The sequence below is a fragment of the Zootoca vivipara genome, chromosome 2 (genome assembly GCF_965207765.1).
Source record: "Zootoca vivipara chromosome 2, rZooViv2.hap1.1, whole genome shotgun sequence".
NCBI classification, from domain to species: Eukaryota; Metazoa; Chordata; class Lepidosauria; order Squamata; family Lacertidae; genus Zootoca; species Zootoca vivipara.
The window spans coordinates 2,463,558-2,482,770 of record NC_142584.1 but is presented as its reverse complement, the minus strand read 5'-3'; the positions used below and the strand labels follow the sequence as shown (position 1 = coordinate 2,482,770).

The window sequence follows — 19,213 nt, the reverse complement described above, 5'->3', positions numbered from 1 at the left end:
ACCCTAGTTTTCATCACTGACAGAGAGGGGTCACATATCAGTGGCAGAGCACATACTTGGCATGCAGAAAGTTCTAGGTTAAATGCCTGGCATCTCCAGGCAGGGCTGGAAAATACCTTTCTCTCCCCCCATCCACTTGAAACTCTGAAGAGCCACATCAGAGCATATTGAGCGGGACAGACCAAGAGTCTGGTTTGGTGCAAGGCAGCTTCCTATGATAACACAGGTTAAATGTACACCTTCCATGATTAGCTCCAGTAATAGCATTATATGCCCTTAAACAGATACGGAGGGCTCCTCCAGACAGCCAATTTATTATTTTTCTTGATTTGGCTTGCACGAAGTTTACATGGGGGTTAGATTATATCCAGTCTTTATTGAGTATTTGTTCTGATTTGTTTGCTTGTAGCTTACACAAGAATGAACATTCATCCTGCATTCATCCTGGTTTGCTTTTTTTTATACATCTACCATTTGTCATTCATTCAATCAATCCACACCTTTCAGTGTCGCTTACTCAAACTGCAAAAAGTTGTTTCTTTTTAAAAAGTGGATTCATTGCATTAGAGCGACAAAGCACAGTAATCCACTTTAACAGAAAAAAACCTAAAATTATCAGTATGTTCCTGAATCCCTCCTGGAAAATGCTGACAAATCTGGAGAGACAGAGGCAGTGACACCCCAGTTTTCTGATGAAAGGAGGGAAAGAGTTTTCTAGTAAAGCAGAGTGGAGTGAGAGGAGCATCAAAGGCTCAGAATTAAATAGATACAAGATTAACTCCTCCCTCTCTGGGGAAAGAAATGAAAACGCCTTTTAAGAGCATTTGCCATGATTATTTCCTATTTTACACCTCATCTGAACTGTGGCAACGACGAGTTCCACTCTCATTTTTAAGAAAAAACATTTGTTCTTTTGACATACATGTAAGCTTGTGTAAAAAATGCTCAAAATTACCCCCCCCCCAAAAAAAATAGAGTCCCTTTTGCTGGGGATAACCCAGACTGAAATTCCCAGATGTCAGAAAAGGTTATTTATGCATGCAACAACTGTGGCCCATGTTTTGTTAGCCCACAAATGGAAAGTGAACGAGGTCCCAACTCAAGAGGATTGGCAACTTAAGTTGACAAAATATGCACAACTTGCAGATTTAACAAAATAGAATGGGAGAGCAGGAAGAACATAGGTTTAAAGAAGATTGAAAAACATTTATTGAATATATGGAAAATAACTGTCCAGCTGAAAACACAGGCAGGATTAAGATAAATTCAACAAAGGAAATAATTTTTGATGGATGTAAAAGTGAAAAATTGATTTGAATTGTTATAGTAAAATATGTAGGATATATGATATGTAAAATGAACCATGGAATGAAGAAGGGAAGTGACTGAAAGTTTGTAAAATGTTTATTTGAAAGTTTTAAAGTTTGTAAAATGTTTATTTGAAATTGTAAAACAGAAAATTTAATAAAAAATATTATATACAGTATATATAAAAAGAAACGCCTCTGCTAAAATTCAAGAGGCTATTTAGGTTGCCCTAGAGTCCTCTAAAATGTTTTGGATTGATATGCTGTTTCACCACTATGCAGAAGGGGATGTGAACAGTGGGATTCTTTTTGCACATGTGGTAGGAATGCAACCCAGTTCAAAGGTTTCGGGAAACTGTATTTGGGCAAATATCTGACATTACAGGACAACTCATTTCCCCTAACCCTGCTTTCACCTTTCTATCTATTGCAGATCACCTGGAGATATCAGTCAAACACAAGGAACTTGCTATGCTCTCTCTCTCTCTCTGTGTGTGTGTGTGTGTCTCCCATACTTTTGCCATCACCTCTCCCTGGAAAGGTTGCCCACAGCTTTCCATTGGGATGCTATCTCCATTTATTACTTTCACCAAAAGAACACCACTCACTTCCCCTCCACCCACTTACTCAGATTCCCCTACAGCAAAGTTCAATAGGTAAATGGACACAGAATATCAGCCTTATTCTGTTGCAGACCACGTAAGTGCTGTGTGCATGAATTTTACCTGTATTACTCCAGAGTCATTTGTACTTGTGCTGTTGTTTTCTCTTTCATTGTATAGACTATAAACTACAATTTTAAAAGAAAATACTTCTGGGTGCAATGAAACACACGGGAAGTATGCAGAGCCACCAGCCCACGGGAGAGTGTGGCACAAGCCCAGGTCTTCCTCACCCCCGCTTGCATTCTGATGGGTTTTACACAACAAGGATTGTTGACTTTCGTATCCCTTTAACAGCAGCCCTTTCCAGGCGTAGGGAGGGACAGCTTCACCGCCTTTGGGCTTGTGTGTCCCGTTCTGGGCAGGTGGCAACCCTATTCACAGCTGTGTGGATCCACAGGAACTCCCACCCATCTTGAGTGGCAACCAAGTACTATGGCTGGCACAGTAATGCACCCTTCACTTAAGGTGGCGATGTACCCTAACTTTACAGAGGCATCCTTTGCTTTAAGATGCCCTCTATTTGAAGCATTGTCTGGTCCCATTTCTGTTCAAAAAGCAAGGACCATAAGGAGAGGCGAGCAGGAGGGGCCTCCGAGTTGCCCGTCAACATTTAGCAGCACATGGAAAGCAGCCTGGGTTGGCACCCAGGTCATTTGGGCATGGTTTGGTCGAATGTACGGTGCTTCTATCGGAATTCTTGATACTGGGAACACGCCTTCACTGTGCACTTTTCAGCATTTTTGTTTAGACAAGTCTGCCCAGGTATTTAGAAAGCTGGTACATGCATTACTCTGTTTTTAGTTTATTGTGGATTTTAATTTTTTCCAGTGTTTTAAATTATGGCTGTTATTTATTTATTTTTACTGATAATTGTATTGTTTTGCCTTTTTTGTAAACTGCTTTGAGGGCTTTTTTTGCAATCAAGCAGTGTATTATGAAATAAATAAATAAATAAATCATAGTAATTATTTTAAAACTTGCATCTCTTTATATAAAATAACACATGCAAATATCTTTGATGAGCAATTCATAAGTCACCACCCAACACTCATTTTTGCCTTTGTTTAAAGGATTGCTTTTGTGGACTGCCATAGGGAATGTTGCATGATATTAAACCTCCATCTAAACAGTGCCTTTTAAAACATATCATACCACTTTCACAGCCATGGCTACCCCTCCAAAATCCTGGGAACTGTAGTTTGTTACAGGTGCTGAGAGTTGACACGGGCCGCAATTCCCAGAGTGGTTTAGCAATCAATCCATCTTCCGAGGGAATTCTGGAAATTGTAGGCTCTATGAGATGAAAGGGGTTAACAGCTCTCCGCACCAGTAACAAACTAAAGTTCCCAGGATACTTTGGAAGAAGCCAGGACTGTTTAAAGTAGCAAACTCTATCATCACTGCTTTAAATGTTTGCAAACCATTTGGTGTTTCTTAACAGCCAACAATGTATTCTGGATTCCAGCAGAGGGAGCCAACACTATAGCACTTCAAGGTGAAAGATTCATAATGCCATGTGGTATCTTTATAAGGTCCAGTCGTGACCGACTCTGGGGTTGCGCCGCTCATCTCGTGTTATTGGCCGAGGGAGCCGGCGTACAGCTTCCAGGTCATGTGGCCAGCATGACAAAGCCGCTTCTGGCGAACCAGAGCAGCACACGGAAATGCTGTTTCACTTCCCGCTGTAGCGGTACCTATTTATCTACATGCACTTTGACGTGCTTTCGAACTGCTAGGTTGGCAGGAGCAGGGACTGAGCAACGGGAGCTCACCCCATTGCCATGGAGATTTGAACCGCAACGGGAGCTCACCCCATTGCCATGGAGATTTGAACCGCCGACCTTCTGACTGGCAAGCCCTAGGCTCTGTGGTTTATTTTAACCCACAGTGCCACCTGCGTCCATATGGAAGAAATGGAGGCAGTGAGAGATTTTACTTTCTTGGGCTCCTTGATCACCGCAGATGGTAACAACAGTCACAAAATTAAAAAGACGCCTGCTTCTTGGGAGAAAAGCAATGACAAACCTAGACAGCATCTTAAAAAGCAGAGACATCACCTTGCCGACAAAGGTCCGTATAGTTAAAGCTATGGTTTTTGCAGTAGTGATGTATGGAAGTGAGAGCTGGACCATAAAGAAAGCTGATCACCAAATAATTGATGCTTTCGAATAATGGTGTTGGAGGAGACTCTTGAGAGTCCCATGGACTGCTAGAAGATCAAACCTATCCATTCTTAAGGAAATCAGCCCTGAGTGCTCACTAGAAGGACAGATCCTGAAGCTGAGGCTCCAATACTTTGGCCACCTCATGAGAAGAGAAGAACCTGATGTTGGGAAAGATTGAGGGCACAAGGAGAAGGGGACAAGGTGGTTGGACAGTGTTCTCAAAGCTATGAACATGAGTCTGACCAAACTGCGGGAGGCAGTGGAAGACAGGAGTGCCTGGCGTGCTATGGTCCATAGGGTCACGTAGAGTGGGACACAACTAAATGAATAAACAACAACTATCTTTATTCCCCGTCCCACCTCTGGTCTTTGCAAGGCAAAAAGTGACTTGAAGGGCCATCTTGATTGAAAAAATTGTGTCTCCTCTCTATTGCTGTTCTAAAGATATTGGGAAGTACCCATAGCTCTATTTCCATTTTTTGAAAGCCCAGCAGATCCTATTATAACATGCAGTTTGGCCCCAATAGTCCAAATTGTGTCTTTACGCTTAACATTAGAGAGAGAAATATATGACTGTAATTACATTTTTATCCCAAGGATCTCAGGCTAGCATACATGGCTAACCCCTGTCCATATTATATTTCCTACAACCCTGTGAGGAAAGTTTTAAATTGCAATTGTTATTAATTACCCGCCCTTCACCCTAAGTTCTATTTTAATAACACCCTAAGGTCCTAAAGGGCAGGTTGCAACATTGAAAACACAACATTGAAAACTGCTTAAAACAACTTACAATAACAGAAATAAGGTGGGCACATACACCTGAAGTGTCAAAAGCCAGGATAGAGGTGTGTCTTCAAGCATTCTCCGAAAGCTGTACAACGAAGGTGCCTGTTGCACCTCTGCAGGGAAGGAGTGCCACAGATAATGCCCTCTTCCAGCGAACTGCCACCACCACCCTGAGCTTCTAAGATGGCCTGTTTTTATTATTTTATTATTATTTATTGAATTTATATACCACTCTACACCCGGAGGTCTCAGGGTGGTTCACAGAAGCAGTAAATGTGCAGTATCTGTTTTACTTACTTTAATGGGGTCCATTGCAAAGTGAATGTGCAGTTAAACCATTTCTTGGTCCAAATGCTTCCACAAAGGGTCAGCATCCTTTGGCGATACCTGAGGAAACCATACCCAAGGCACTTCTCGGCCAAGATGGCGTCCTGCTGGCTGGCCTTGTGTCAACAGATGGTTTCCTTCCAAGGCACACAGCAGCTTGAGAGTGTGTCTGAGGATTGACATCAAGATTTTTCATTGGGGTGGGGAGAGTGAAACCTTCCTCTTCACATACCGTGGGTGGGGAAGCCTCAGGCCCTGGGGGCTAATGCCTATTTATTAGGCTCTTGGGATTATCCTTACAAGGCCATGCCTAACTGTACAATATGCTGCAGTGCTTTTGCCTAGTTGAACTATGTCCTTGGACTATGGCAATGTATCTTGGATGGAGAAAGAAGAGGGGTGTGTTTGTGTGTGTGTGTGTGTGTGTGTGTGTGTGTGTGTGTGTGTGTGTAGAAACCTGTATTTTGTGTGGCTGGAAAGTAGCCTATTTTTACAAAGATAAGCACTTCTGCCTCTGGTTCTCTCCACTCTGGCCTCACCTACCACTGGCAGGCAACACCCTCCCCCCGTCTGCTGAAAGACTGCATAGGAGAGAATCAGGCCCTCAGACCGAAGGCGGCTCCCCATCTGTCCTGTTGCATTTATTTATATTTATTTATTACATTTATATACCACCTTTTATCTTCCAAGGATCTCAATGTGGTGTGCATGGTTCTCCTCCTCCCCATTTCATCCTCACAACAACCCTGTGAGGAAGGTTAGGCTAAGACATGGTGACTGGGCCAAGGTCCCAGTGAACTTCATGGCTGAGTGGGGATTCAAATCCTGCTCGCCCAGGTCCTAAATTCAACACTCTAACCCATGGGTAGGCAACCTAAGGCCCAGGGGCCAGATCAAGCTCAATCGCCCTCTGAATCCAGCCTGCGGACAGTCCGGGAATCAGCGTTTTTTTACATGAGTAGAATATGTGCTTTTATTTAAAATGCATCTCTGGGTTATTTGTGGGGCAAAGGAATTCGTTCATCCCCCCCCCCAAAAAAAACTAGTTTGCCCCCCAGTCGGAGGGACAGTGGACCTGCTGAAAAAGTTTGCTGACCACTGCTCTAACCATTATGACACACTGGTTTTCGGTCCTTCGCTGTCTCAGTCCTTATCTGCCTCCCCTGCAGTTGCTACAGTATTTATTTTTTTAGAAGTAGGCACTTTAATAGCAACTACACAATTAAGGGACCCAGGTGGCGCTAAGGGACCCAGGTGGCGCTGTGGTTAAACCACTGAGCCTAGGCCTTGCTGATCAGAAGGTTGGCGGTTCGAATCCCTGTGACGCGGTGAGCTCCCGTTGCTCGGTCCCAGCTCCTGCCAACCTAGCAGTTCGAAAGCACGTCAAAAATGCAAGTAGATAAATAGGTACCGCTACAGCGGGAAGGTAAACGGCGTTTCCATGTGCTGCTCTGGTTCGCCAGAAGCGGCTTTGTCATGCTGGCCACATGACCTGGAAGCTATACACTGGCTCCCTCGGCCAATAATGCGAGATGAGTCGGTCACGACTGGACCTAATGGTCAGGGGTCCCTTTACCTTTACCTTACACAATTAATATCACATTTAGTTTGGCCTTAGCTGCTGAAACCCTTGGCAGTTGGAAAGGGATAGGCAGCTCTCTCCCCCAGACATCAGGGACATGTTGTGACAATGAGTTAAAACAGATATCTACTAGCTGGTTTGGTGGGTGGGGAGGGTTTAGAAGGTCTAACATCCCCTTTCTCAAATGCCTTGCAATTTGTCTAAGTATGCAAAGTCAGCATAATTCAAAATATATTGACTCAAAACATTGCACCTGGCAGGATAACTCCCCCAGATGCCACCCCCCAGCTCCAAGGGGAATCTACTACAGTTTGGAAATTCAATGCATTCCTTCAGTTATTTGGAAGACACCAATGCATTCCAATGACTGTTCTCTGTCACTTGTCTAGTACACCTTCCTCCAGGAACAGGTTCCTCTTAAGACAGCTAGCCTCAAACTTATATTTTCCCCAGCCCACTTGAAAAATGCTCAGGTTCTCAGCACACCACTTAATAAGCTGTTTGTTGCTGTTCTACACATAGATAACTGAAATGAGCCCAGGGGCTCTTTCTGAAGGTGCATGAGGTGAAGCTAAACAGGTGAGTGAGTGAGTGACCTCCGAGGGACCACTTTGGGCTCCATGATGGAAGAAACATCACTTTGTTCTATTTCCTCATGTCCTGATGTACAGATATTCACACATAAATGTGAGATGGGGCTAAACAAAACAAAACCCTCCCTGCAAGAAGTGTCACTCTGATCACTGGTTTAGCAACCCTGATGCTTCAGAATTCTGATTTTATAGAATGACATTAACATTATAAATGCCTAGGTGAAGGTGGCAATCAAGAGTTACCACAATAGTTGGTCCAGGCCAACCTCTCTGCAGTTTAATGTAGGCCATGTTCTTCCTTGACCGTCAGAGGCAAAATGCCTCTGAATGCCAGTTGCGTGGAGTCACAAGTGGGGAGAGTTGTGCTTATTAGTTTCACATAGGCATCAAGATGGCCATCATGAGTAAGGGATGTGGGCCATTGGTCGGATCTCTTCTTATTTTCTCATGTCAGCTGAGGCAGCTCTATTTCATATTTGGCAGCCACATCAGTCTCGACAAGAAACAGGGCACTTTTGAATGTCACTCTGGAGCTGAGAGCACTTTGTACTCGGCTCCATCCCTTCTGGAGGCAGGTTTAAACTTTTAACGTCCCTTTGCTACATTACATTTATGTTTGGTTTTGCTGCAGCTGCTACTGCCTTTTGTTGTGGTTCAGAATGTTTCGTCTAACCCCATTATGATGCAAACTGCTTACATATCCTTTAAAAAAATATAAAGAGGTTCTATGGCCATAGGTTACGGCACACATGCAGAAGAACTAGGATGTCTGCTCTTCCCCATCCCCTATGCTTCTTGGCAAGGCAAAATCCCATTCCGTTCATTTGTACATCTTCTGTCTAGCAAATGTGCACACTGAGGGGGTTTTGTGCGCTACACAGTTTGGAGTCTCCCTTAACTCACAAGGACTGGGTTGCTCCACAGGGGCTGGGAAGGAGGAGCAGAGGCCCTAGTTCTTCTGCATGTGTGCTGGTCATGTGAGTTAAGGTGGGTATTTTTCATGTGGATACCTTGCATTTTAATTGGTCAGTGTACATAAACATCCAGGTGCCTAGCCCTTTACAACAAAAAAGTCCTAGGTCCCTGCCCCAAAGCGCTTACAATCAAAAAAAAAACTTTACAAGTGAGAAGAGGTAGAGGAATCAATAGGAGTATAGCATCTAGATCTAGGGAAGTAATAGTACCACTGTATTCTGCTCTAAGACATCTTGGAGAGTGAAGTCAAATGGGCCTTAGAAAGCACTGCTAATAACAAGGCCAGTGGAAGTGATGATATTCCAGCTGAACTATTTAAAATTTTAAAAGATGATGCTGTTAAGGTGCTACACCCAATATGCCAGCAAGTTTGGAAAACTCAGCAATGGCCAGAGGATTGGAGAAGATCAGTCTACATCCCAATTCCAAAGAAGGGCAGTGCCAAAGAATGCTCCAACTACCGCACAATTGCGCTCATTTCACACGCTAGCAAGGTTATGCTTAAAATTCTACAAGGCAGGCTTAGGCAGTATGTGGACCGAGAACTCCCAGAAGTGCAAGCTGGATTTCGAAAGGGCAGAGGAACCAGAGACCAAATAGCAAACATGCGCTGGATTATGGAGAAAGCTAGAGAGTTCCAGAAAAACGTCTACTTCTGCTTCATTGACTATGCAAAAGCCTTTGACTGTGTCGACCACAGCAAACTATGGCAAGTTCTTAAAGAAATGGGAGTGCCTGATCACCTCATCTGTCTCCTGAGAAATCTCTATGTGGGACAAGAAGCTACAGTTAGAACTGGATATGGAACAACTGATTGGTTCAAAATTGGGAAAGGAGTACGACAAGGTTGTATATTGTCTCCCTGCTTATTTAACTTATATGCAGAATTCATCATGCGAAAGGCTGGACTAGATGAATCCCAAGCAGGAATTAAGATTGCCGGAAGAAATATCAACAACCTCAGATATGCAGATGACACAACCTTAATGGCAGAAAGTGAGGAGGAATTAAAGAACCTTTTAATGAGGGTGAAAGAGGAGAGCGCAAAATATGGTCTGAAGCTCAACATCAAAAAAAACCAAGATCATGGCCACTGGTCCCATCACCTCCTGGCAAATAGAAGGGGAAGAAATGGAGGCAGTGAGAGATTTTACTTTCTTGGGCTCCTTGATCACTGCAGATGGTAACAACAGTCACAAAATTAAAAAGACGCCTGCTTCTTGGGAGAAAAGCAATGACAAACCTAGACAGCATCTTAAAAAGCAGAGACATCACCTTGCCGACAAAGGTCCGTATAGTTAAAGCGATGGCTTTCCCAGTAGTGATGTATGGAAGTGAGAGCTGGACGATAAAGAAGGCTGATCGCCGAAGAATTGGTGCTTTTGAATTATGGTGCTGGAGGAGACTCTTGAGAGTCCCATGGACTGCAAGAAGATCAAACCTATCCATTCTGAAGGAAATCAGCCCTGAGTGCTCACTGGAAGGACAGATCGTGAAGCTGAGGCTCCAATACTTTGGCCACCTCATGAGAAGAGAAGAATCCTTGGAAAAGACCCTGATGTTGGGAAAGATTGAGGGCACTAGGAGAAGGGGACGACAGAGGACAAGATGGTTGGACAGTGTCCTCGAAGCTACGAACATGAGTTTGACCAAACTACGGGAGGCAGTGCAAGACAGGAGTGCCTGGCGTGCTATGGTCCATGGGGTCACGAAGAGTCGGACACGACTAAACGACTAAACAACAACAACAAACAACATTCTGCTCTGGTCAGACCTCACCTGGAGTACTGTGTCCAGTTCTGGGCACCACAGTTCAAGAAGGATACTGACAAGCTGGAATGTGTCCAGAAGAGGGCAACGAAAATCGTCAAAGGCCTGGAAACGATGCCTTATGAGGAACGGCTTAGGGAGCTGGGTATGTTTAGCCCAGTGTTTCCCAACCAGTGTGCCTCCAGATTTTTGGGACTACAACTCCCATCATTCCTGACCACTGGTCTTGCTAGCTAGGGATGATGGGAGTTGTAGTCCCAAAACATCTGGAGACACACTGGTTGGGAAACACTGGTTTAGCCTACAGAAGAGAAGGTTAAGGGGTGATATGATAGCCATGTTCAAATATATGAAAGGATGTCATATGGAGGAGGGAGAAAGATTGTTTTCTGCTGCTCCAGAGAAGCGGACACGGAGCAATGGATTCAAACTACAAGAAAGAAGATTCCACCTAAACATTAGGAAGAACTTCCTGACAGTAAGAGCTGTTCGGCAGTGGAATTTGCTGCCAAGGAGTGTGGTGGAGTCTCCTTCTTTGGAGGTCTTTAAGCAGAGGCTTGACAGCCATATGTCAAGAATGCTTTGATGGTGTTTCCTGCTTGGCAGGGGGTTGGACTGGATGGCCCTTGTGGTCTCTTCCGACTCTATGATTCTATGATTCTATGAAGGGGAAGGAAATGAAAGCTTTGTTATAACAAGGCCTGGAAACTACAGGATTATTGTGCCCAAGGTTTCCCAGAAAGACATCTGCACAATTTTGTCTCCATCCTTGAGTAAGATGCACATGCACATCCTCCACGATCTTTGGTAAATATGCACAACAGCCAGGTTTTCTCTCTCTCTGGGGAGCTCTCATTTGAAGGAGAGAAGTTGAAACACAAGCAATGGTGCTGGAGACCAAGCTGCTTCAAGGCAGGGGTGGATCCTCCCTCTTTTCTAAAAGAGGGAGGAAATATGTAGGTGGTTTTTAATTACACATTTTACTAGTTTAGACAGTTTAATGGTATTTCATGTAAACTACCTCAGAGATCCTCCTGGACCAAGAGGGGGTTAGAAATTACACAATAAATGATACTATACTCGAGTTAAACTGTCTGTTTCTTTAAAGAGGTGATAAGAAGGTGAGGCAGGACTATTACATAAGACCAACATCCAGTATCCTAGTTCAGTGCTGTAAGGGGCCAATTCTGCACTTATGCAAATAAAGGAATATCATACCACTTCAAACAGTCACAGCTTCCCCCAAAGAATATTGGGAACTGTAGTTTGCTTAGGGTGCTGAGAGTTGTTATTAAATCCCTATGCTACAATTCCTGGAGGAGTTTAATAATCAATTCCTCTTCCCGGGGAACTCTGGGAAATGAAGCTCTGTGAGGGGAAATGGAGTCTCAGCTCTCAGCAGCATTAACAAACTGGTTCCAAGGATTCTTTGAGGGAGGCCATATGGGGTCAGAGTTGGGGATTGCTGGACCTCCTGATGTTAAACACTAACTCCCATTATCCCTGACCATTGGCCATGCTTGCTAGAGCTGATGGGAGTTAGAGAAATATGTGGAAGGCCGCAGGTTTCCCACACCTTGTAAGCCCCCTTGTGTACAAGGCTCTTCCTTTTCATACACTTAAGCAAGTTATGTGCCAACCTGTGCAAAAGTACCACTGAAATTACTCCATCCAGGTGCATGAAATAAGTGGGAATACAGCAGTCTGTTGACTCATATAAACATGTCCACATGTGGACACATGACATGCCACAGTGCAGATACATGGACACAGACTTAAAACATGAAGCTGGTGAGGTCAGCCATGTATACTTGAAACCTGCCTCACAAGAAGCAGATCACTAGAGGAATTTGGGGGGGGGCAGCGGATCAATTAATGGAGGAGGATATGTCATGCCTGAGTGCCTTCAAAATCATTGGGTTTATTTTTTTTTAAAAAAGAAATTAATTCTTCCACAATGAATCATTAGTCCCAAATAGATCCCAGTGTTACAAGAGGCTCTTGAGTGGCAATTTCCATACTATCTATAGCTATAAAGATTTTTTTATTTTTTAAAAAAACCAGTAAAGTCCTTGCTACACCAGGCATCTAATCTCTAAAATGAGAGATGCTCCATCTCAAGCTTGCACAGAAGATGCAGAAACAGTGGCTGAGTGTGGTAGTGCTGATTGTGGCCACACACTTTCTGCACATGTTCAAAGGAACACTTTCTTTTAAAAAACAAGACAACATTTCCACCTTCTAAGACTGAGTGCAGCAAACAGGTTTCCATGTTAAACTTTGGCAAACTCTGGCTCATATAAACCAGATTTCAATAGGAACGGGATGCTAGACTAGCTGGGCCACTGGCCTGATCCAGCATGGCACTTATTCTGATACGTTCTTAAGGTGCTGGAGCAAGAGAGAAAGAGAGAGAGACCTGCTGTGCGGCAATTCCATCAACAGTGTTAAGGTTAAGTTGCAAGTCTCACCATGACCACACTTTTCTCCTAGTGGTGCAGCAGTTAAAACAAAAACAAAAACAACTGAAGGCGGCCCTGTTTAGGGAAGTTTTTAATGTTTGATGCTGTATTGTTTTTAATATTCGGTTGGAAGCTGCCCAGAGTGGCTGGGGAAACCCAGCCAGATGGGCAGGGTATTATTATTATTATTATTATTAGGGTCCAGTATGGTTTCAAGTTGGCTGGGAGACAGCATGCTGAGATTCCTGCATTGCATGCATAGCAGCCAACTCCTAGGGGCCGAGGGGGCTCCAGCCCACCTCATGGGCATAGCCAGGGGGGCAGGGAGGGGCAGCTGCCCCCCAGATAGAATAGAAATACTCAACTAACTGACCAATCACGTTGGTTTGCCCCCCCCAAAAAAGTCGTGCCTCCTTAACAAAAATCCTGGCTATGCTCATGGACCCCCTAATAAAATATTAGAGGTAGCGAAGCGGCCCCCCCCCTAAGTTGATGGGTATTGCCATTCAAATAGTGTGCATGCACCGTGCCATGTGATCGATTATGTGGGGTCAGGCTTACCTGGGCCCCCAATATTTTATTCAGTTGTCACCCCTGGTGCAGGGGGTTGGGCTAGATGACCCTTGGGTCCCTTCCAACTCTACAATTCTCTGTTTCTTCTGCAGATAGAAAAGTGGGGCGAGTGAGAGCAAAAAATGGCAGAAAGGGGTAGGATTCAGCGGTCCCTCCCTCTTTCTCATCTACTCCTTCAGCTCCCCATTTCAATTAATCCCGGAGGAAGAACCACGGACTTGTCTGAACGCAGGAGCTGCGGGGTGCGCTGAGCACTCAAACGCCGCCCGGTGGACCAGCATAAATAAGGAAGAGAGAAAACTCGGCGGCTTCTCCTCCCCGTCCACTGGATCCGCGCTCCGGCCTTCCCCGCCAGCCGAGGCCCTTCCCAGCGAGGTGGGTGTTCTCGGCGCATTTGTTATGACTTGGGAGCCTATAATGGCAGATCTTATAGACAGCGCTGCTCCTCCCGCCGTGCGGCGGCTTCGTTGGAAAGAGAGGAGAAGCGCGCCCGCCTCGCGGAGCTGCCTTGCCTGCCTCCTCCCCGCCAATTTCTCAAAGGCTAACTTGGCATGTGGATGGATGGCAGAGGAGAGGAGGGAGAAAGGGGGAAGGGGATGCCCGGGGAGCGCATGGGAACACGGAGCGTTACCCCGGCAAGAATCCGACGCGCTGGACACACCGCAAGCCTGTTGCGGAAACGCGCCAGAAGGGGAGAAGAGGTTTTGCCAAAGGCAGGACCACCGCTCAGCCTCAGACCTCTCCTTAATTCCCAGGTCTCACCCTGGCTCCCACCCTCTCTCTAGTGTTATGTGGGTACAGCCACTGCCGGGGTCGGGCTATTTTGCGCCCGGGGCCAGCCACACTGCAGAAAAAATGAAAAGCGCGAAACTTGAAACTGCTAGTTTGTTTTAATTTGCAAGTTTAAGTAACACTGCAATCTTTGATAATCTTCCTCAAATGCAAGAGAAAACTAATCTACCGTATACATAAAACTGCCCCTCAAAGGTCAGTACTGTGACCCTCGGAGGGAGGCTACCTAGTTGGCCTAATGACAGAACCAGCCCTGGACTTATTAGAACTTCAGAACTGTTATTTTTTTAACCAGCCCTGGTACATGTACAGTACAAAACAGACTGCCTTTGCTTTTGAACATGTCATGTGCAGAGTGGTTTGATGAACCACCAGGCATTGATGAACCACCAGGCATACAGGTTGTACTGTATTCAATGAATAGTAGAACAGACTTATTGAAATTAATAAGCCTAAATTAGCTATGCCCAGTAAAGAGCAGTGGACTGGCCCTGAATGCAACCCAATGGGTCTACTCTGAGTAGGACAAAGGCTGGCTACAACTGCCAGTCTCTTAGCCACTTCACTATAACTTTGAAGAAGGACCATAATGATTGCCCCATCTGCACTTTACATTTAATGCAGTATCATACACTTTAAACAGTCATGTCTCCCCCACCCCTCACCCCAAAAAGAATCCTGGAATCTGTAGTTCATTGAGGGTGCTGAGAGGTGTTAGCAGACCCTATTCCTATTGTGTTTTTATACTGTAATCTGCCCTGTGACCCTCAGATGAAGGGCGGTATATACATTTAATAAAATATTCCTCTCATATTGCTACAGTTCCTGAAGTGGTTTAAACAGTTGAACCATCTTCCCATGGAACTCTGGAATCTGTAACTCTGCAAGGAAAGGGGGGAATGTCTCCTGATGACTGTCAGCTGCCTTAACAAACTACACTTCCCAGGATTCTTTGGGCGAAGCCATGGCTATTTAAAGTGGTATGATACTGCTTTAAATGTATGGTGCAGGTGGGGCCAAGTAGCACAGCAGCTGCACTGCATGCAGAAGGTCTCAGTTTCAGTGCCTGGCATCTTCAATTGAAACAAAGACCAGACACTAGGTGATGGGAAAGACCTTTTTCTGCCTGGAGTCCCAGAGAGTAACTGCCAGTCAAAGCAGACAATCCTGGACTAGATGCAATAATAGTCTGATCACCTGGTTTAAACTAGCTTCCAGTATTCTATTTTAACCACACCAACTCTACCCACCCAAGGTAAAAGATACACGGCCCAGGATCCCTTGATATGTCACAGAAGGGTGCTGGAGGATGACTCTTGAATTTGTCCCTACTTTGCAAATCACAGAGCTCTAAGCCACAGCTTCTGTAGTCAGACCAATGGGGAAAGCAAAGGAGTATAGTTCATAACCTTCCAAAAACATTTTTGGACCACATTCTTGGTGACAAAAAGTATTTAATGCTTGTAGTCATAGCCTGTTGCATACAACACAAATAAAAAAGGGGGAAATGTCTGCAAAGACAGAGATAAATGTGAGCAGCTACGCTTCCCAATTCTTCGATTTTGAAAATCCTTAATATTAACTTTTGAAGGCTCCTATTTATATAGCTTGCTCAGATTAATGAATTACTCTTAAAGTCTACTAACATTTTATTCAAAAAACCCTCATGCTGATTTTCTTTGCGTCCAATTGGTGTGTGATTGCCAGGACGGGGGGGTGGGGGGGCTTATGCACACTCTGCCAACATGTGGGGGCTAAGAACAGAACCCCGTGCAAAATGGTCAAATGTAATGCAAAATTTTAAGACGGGCACTCTGAGAGTAAATCTGAGAGTAACTATGCCACTATTTCAGGGATGGGGAACCTCAAGTCTGGGGGCCAAATGCCAGGCCTCTCTAGGCTCTTAGGCCACACCCATTCCCCTGGCCACAACTCTCCCTGGACCAGCAGAACTGTCATAATGCCTCTTTCTTGTGAGGTTGCAATATAGCCTACTGTGCAAAGGTAAGAATCACACCTGCTGCTCCACCCACTTTGGGCTCCGATTCACCCACCACTTGCATGTGGCCCCCAGAAAGTTGCCCGTGGATGAATGTGGTCCTTGGGCTGTAAAAAGTTCCCCAACTCTGGACTATATCATTTACTGTATTGACTATTCAGGGCATCAGGCCACAAGGTAGGAGTCTCCTTTTTTGGAGGTCTTTAAGCAGAGGCTTGACAGCCATATGTCAAGAATGCTTTGATGGTGTTTCCTGCTTGGCAGGGGGTTGGACTGGATGGCCCTTGTGGTCTCTTCCAACTCTATGATTCTATGATTCTATAACTATTATGTATTCTCAGAATAAAGCCATGGGGGGGGGGGGGTTGCAGGAAGGACAGGACAGATAAGGTGGGAGGGCCAGCGCTTAATTTCTAAAAAGACTGTGGCTAGGGCTCATGCCTACTCTCTGCCCTGAAGAACAAGCCTTGGTCCTTAATTTGGCTTGCCGTTGCTTTGCAGCGAGGGAAAAGCAGTCTAGTCTGTATATGCTGAGGGGACTTTTCTATATTGTGTAAATAGTAATCTACATAAAGAAGGGGCATGGGCAAAGAAGGGTGGAGTTGGTGTTAAATGGCTGTGGTGAAGAAGAAAGGATTGAGCTATAAAACCAATAAACCCAGCCAGAGATTTCCCCTTGCCTTCTACTCCATGTCAGACCCTAGCCCTAGAAGCCACTCTAATCACTTAGCTAAGATGACAAAAGAAGCCCTTGCATTATATTGAAGATCAATTTGTTATTTAGAGAACGTGGCTAAAAATATGTCACACACACACACAAAATTTCTTATTTCTTTCTCCCAGGCCCTGTTGAGATCTGATAAAGAAGTAACAGGGTTTCCTTGCCTCTGGTTCTGATTTCATCCCCAGTAAGACTGTAGTGTGGATAACCTCTCCACTTCTGGGGCTACCAAAGGCAGACAGGCTTGCTCAAAATAGCCCTAGGCCAAGTGTAGAGCTGAGGCTGAGATCAACCAGTGAGAAGGAAGGTGTTGTTTGTAGCCCAACTAACTGCAGGCCTTGATCGCCCTCTTGCCCTCGCAGGACCATAAATGTCATTGGAGGGCTCTCTCTGGTGCTCCCTAGAGCCAATGCTGGCCAGGAACACATTTTTTTCTCTCTGCCAACTCTTTACACCCCCATCCCTTTTCCTGCTATTGGGCTGTGGAGGAAGGGACAAAGTGTTTTTGCCAGGGGTCTGAACTGATTGCTTACAGTGCTCTTTCCTTTCATGACTCCATCTCTTTCGACTTCTCTCCCCTGCCGGTAATTTCCCCTGCCCCACCTACATGAACTTGTGTAGAGGGCACAACAGAAAAAAGAGAATTGAATTCCCACCCCCACTCCCGGTTTGGAAATTGATGGGAAAATGCATTGAAAAGTGTGGGATGAACAAATGGCTAATAAACACCCCATAAGCAAATCAGAATGAATGCGAGAGAAATGATCATTTGGCCCTGGATACCTGAAGAAGTGTCTCCACCCCCATCATTCAGCTTGGACCTACTGGCAGTTCCCTTACTGAGAGAAGTGAGTGAGGTTCCAAGGAACCAGGCAGAGGGCCTTCTCGGTAGTGGCGCCTGCCCTGTGGAACATCCTCCCATCAGATGTCAAGGAAATAAACAACTATCTGACTTTTAGAAGACATCTGAAGGCAGCCCTGCTCAGGGATGTTTTTATTGTTTGACTAGCTGGCCCTGCCACGCGTTGCTGTGGCTCAGTCTGTTAAATGGAGCCTCAGAGTCCCCCTGTTTTACACGTGTTATGTTTACACAGGCCATAGCTGCCAAGTCTCCCATTTTTCGTGGGAAACCCCCAGATTTTAATCTGTTTCCCGCTGTTATCCCAAATAGAAAAAATTTCCGTAAATCCCCTGATTTCCTACCTGCCAGGGAGGCTCCTTCTGCGCATGTCTGGACTTCTGCACAGAACCAATTTTGGGTCTGGACATGCGCAGAACTGATTTTGGGTGCTGCTCTGCCCATGTCTGGGCACCGGAAATTGGGCAGCGGCGGCACCGGAAGTTGCTTCTATGCATGTCCAGACATGTGTAGAAGCGACTTCCGGTGCTGCGCCACTGCTGATCCCAGATTTTTCAACGGGTGACTTGGCAGCTATGACACAGGCGCATCCTTGTGACTCCCCCCACCCTGTTTCGACCCATGACTTATCCCGCCCCCTCCTCCCCCACCCCCAGCTCAACTGTGTGATTGGGCCCACCCTATCCCGACCCATGACCTATCACGCCCCCCCTCCCCCACCCAGGCAAGCCCCCACCTCCACTTGGCTTAGTCTGGAAAGCGGCAAAGCCAAGCCGAGATACTGTGGAGAGTGAAGCTTTCCTAGGTGCAGTACCAGTGTAGCAGTTGCTAGAGGGCGCTGGTTTGCAATCTCTCCTGTGTTCCCAACATGCACTTTCGTATGATTTGTGAGTTCTGAAAGATGGGGTTTGGGTTTTTTTACCTGGCGTAGGTGACACATCTGTTTTTGAAAATGGTATGGGGTCACTCGGGTAGTCACATTTGACTTTGTGTCCAAATTTCAACGCTATCGGTCAAGCGGTTTTGTTGAACATTGGAGACGAAGGAACATACCCAGTTTACATTTATATATATAGATAGATGTCGTATTGTGTTTTAATTTGTTGGAAGCCACCCAGAGTGGCTGGCGTAACCCAGTCAGATGGGTAGCATATAAAATATAATAATAATAATAATAATAATAATAATAATAATACCACCCAACAAACAAATCAGAATGAATATCTAGATATTGTCCAACCTCTGCATCCAGAATTGGTTTTAACATCTAAGACTTTACAGATCAGTTTCATGATCTCAGAACTGTGCCATAACTTGGCCAATGTTGAGAATACAATTTTTATTAATGTTGCTGTTCCATCCTCAGGCCAATAGGTTGGTGGAAGGGTTTAGCTGCACCTTGAAACATGCTAAGAAAATTTGTGAGCACTGCACCTCGGTGGTTGCCTACTTGCCCAACCATCCCTGGTACATCAAGGCTCCCTGTATGAGGTACTACACAAGGCTTGTTCACATGCCACACTGAACACAGGTACATGTACAAGTGTTTTTCTTTTGAAACAGTGTACACTTGTTGATTTGTACAGCTCAACTACTGTGCACATTCACTGAATGTTACATGTGTACAAGTGTAC

At 45.1% G+C, this 19,213-nt stretch overlaps 1 protein-coding gene across 3 annotated transcripts in view; it reads right to left on the bottom strand.

Annotated features, from left to right (window-relative positions):
- The window catches only part of GLI1 (GLI family zinc finger 1), a 110,847-nt gene that overhangs the window by 17,627 nt on the left and 74,007 nt on the right, over positions 1–19,213 (bottom strand). The window lies entirely within an intron of this gene.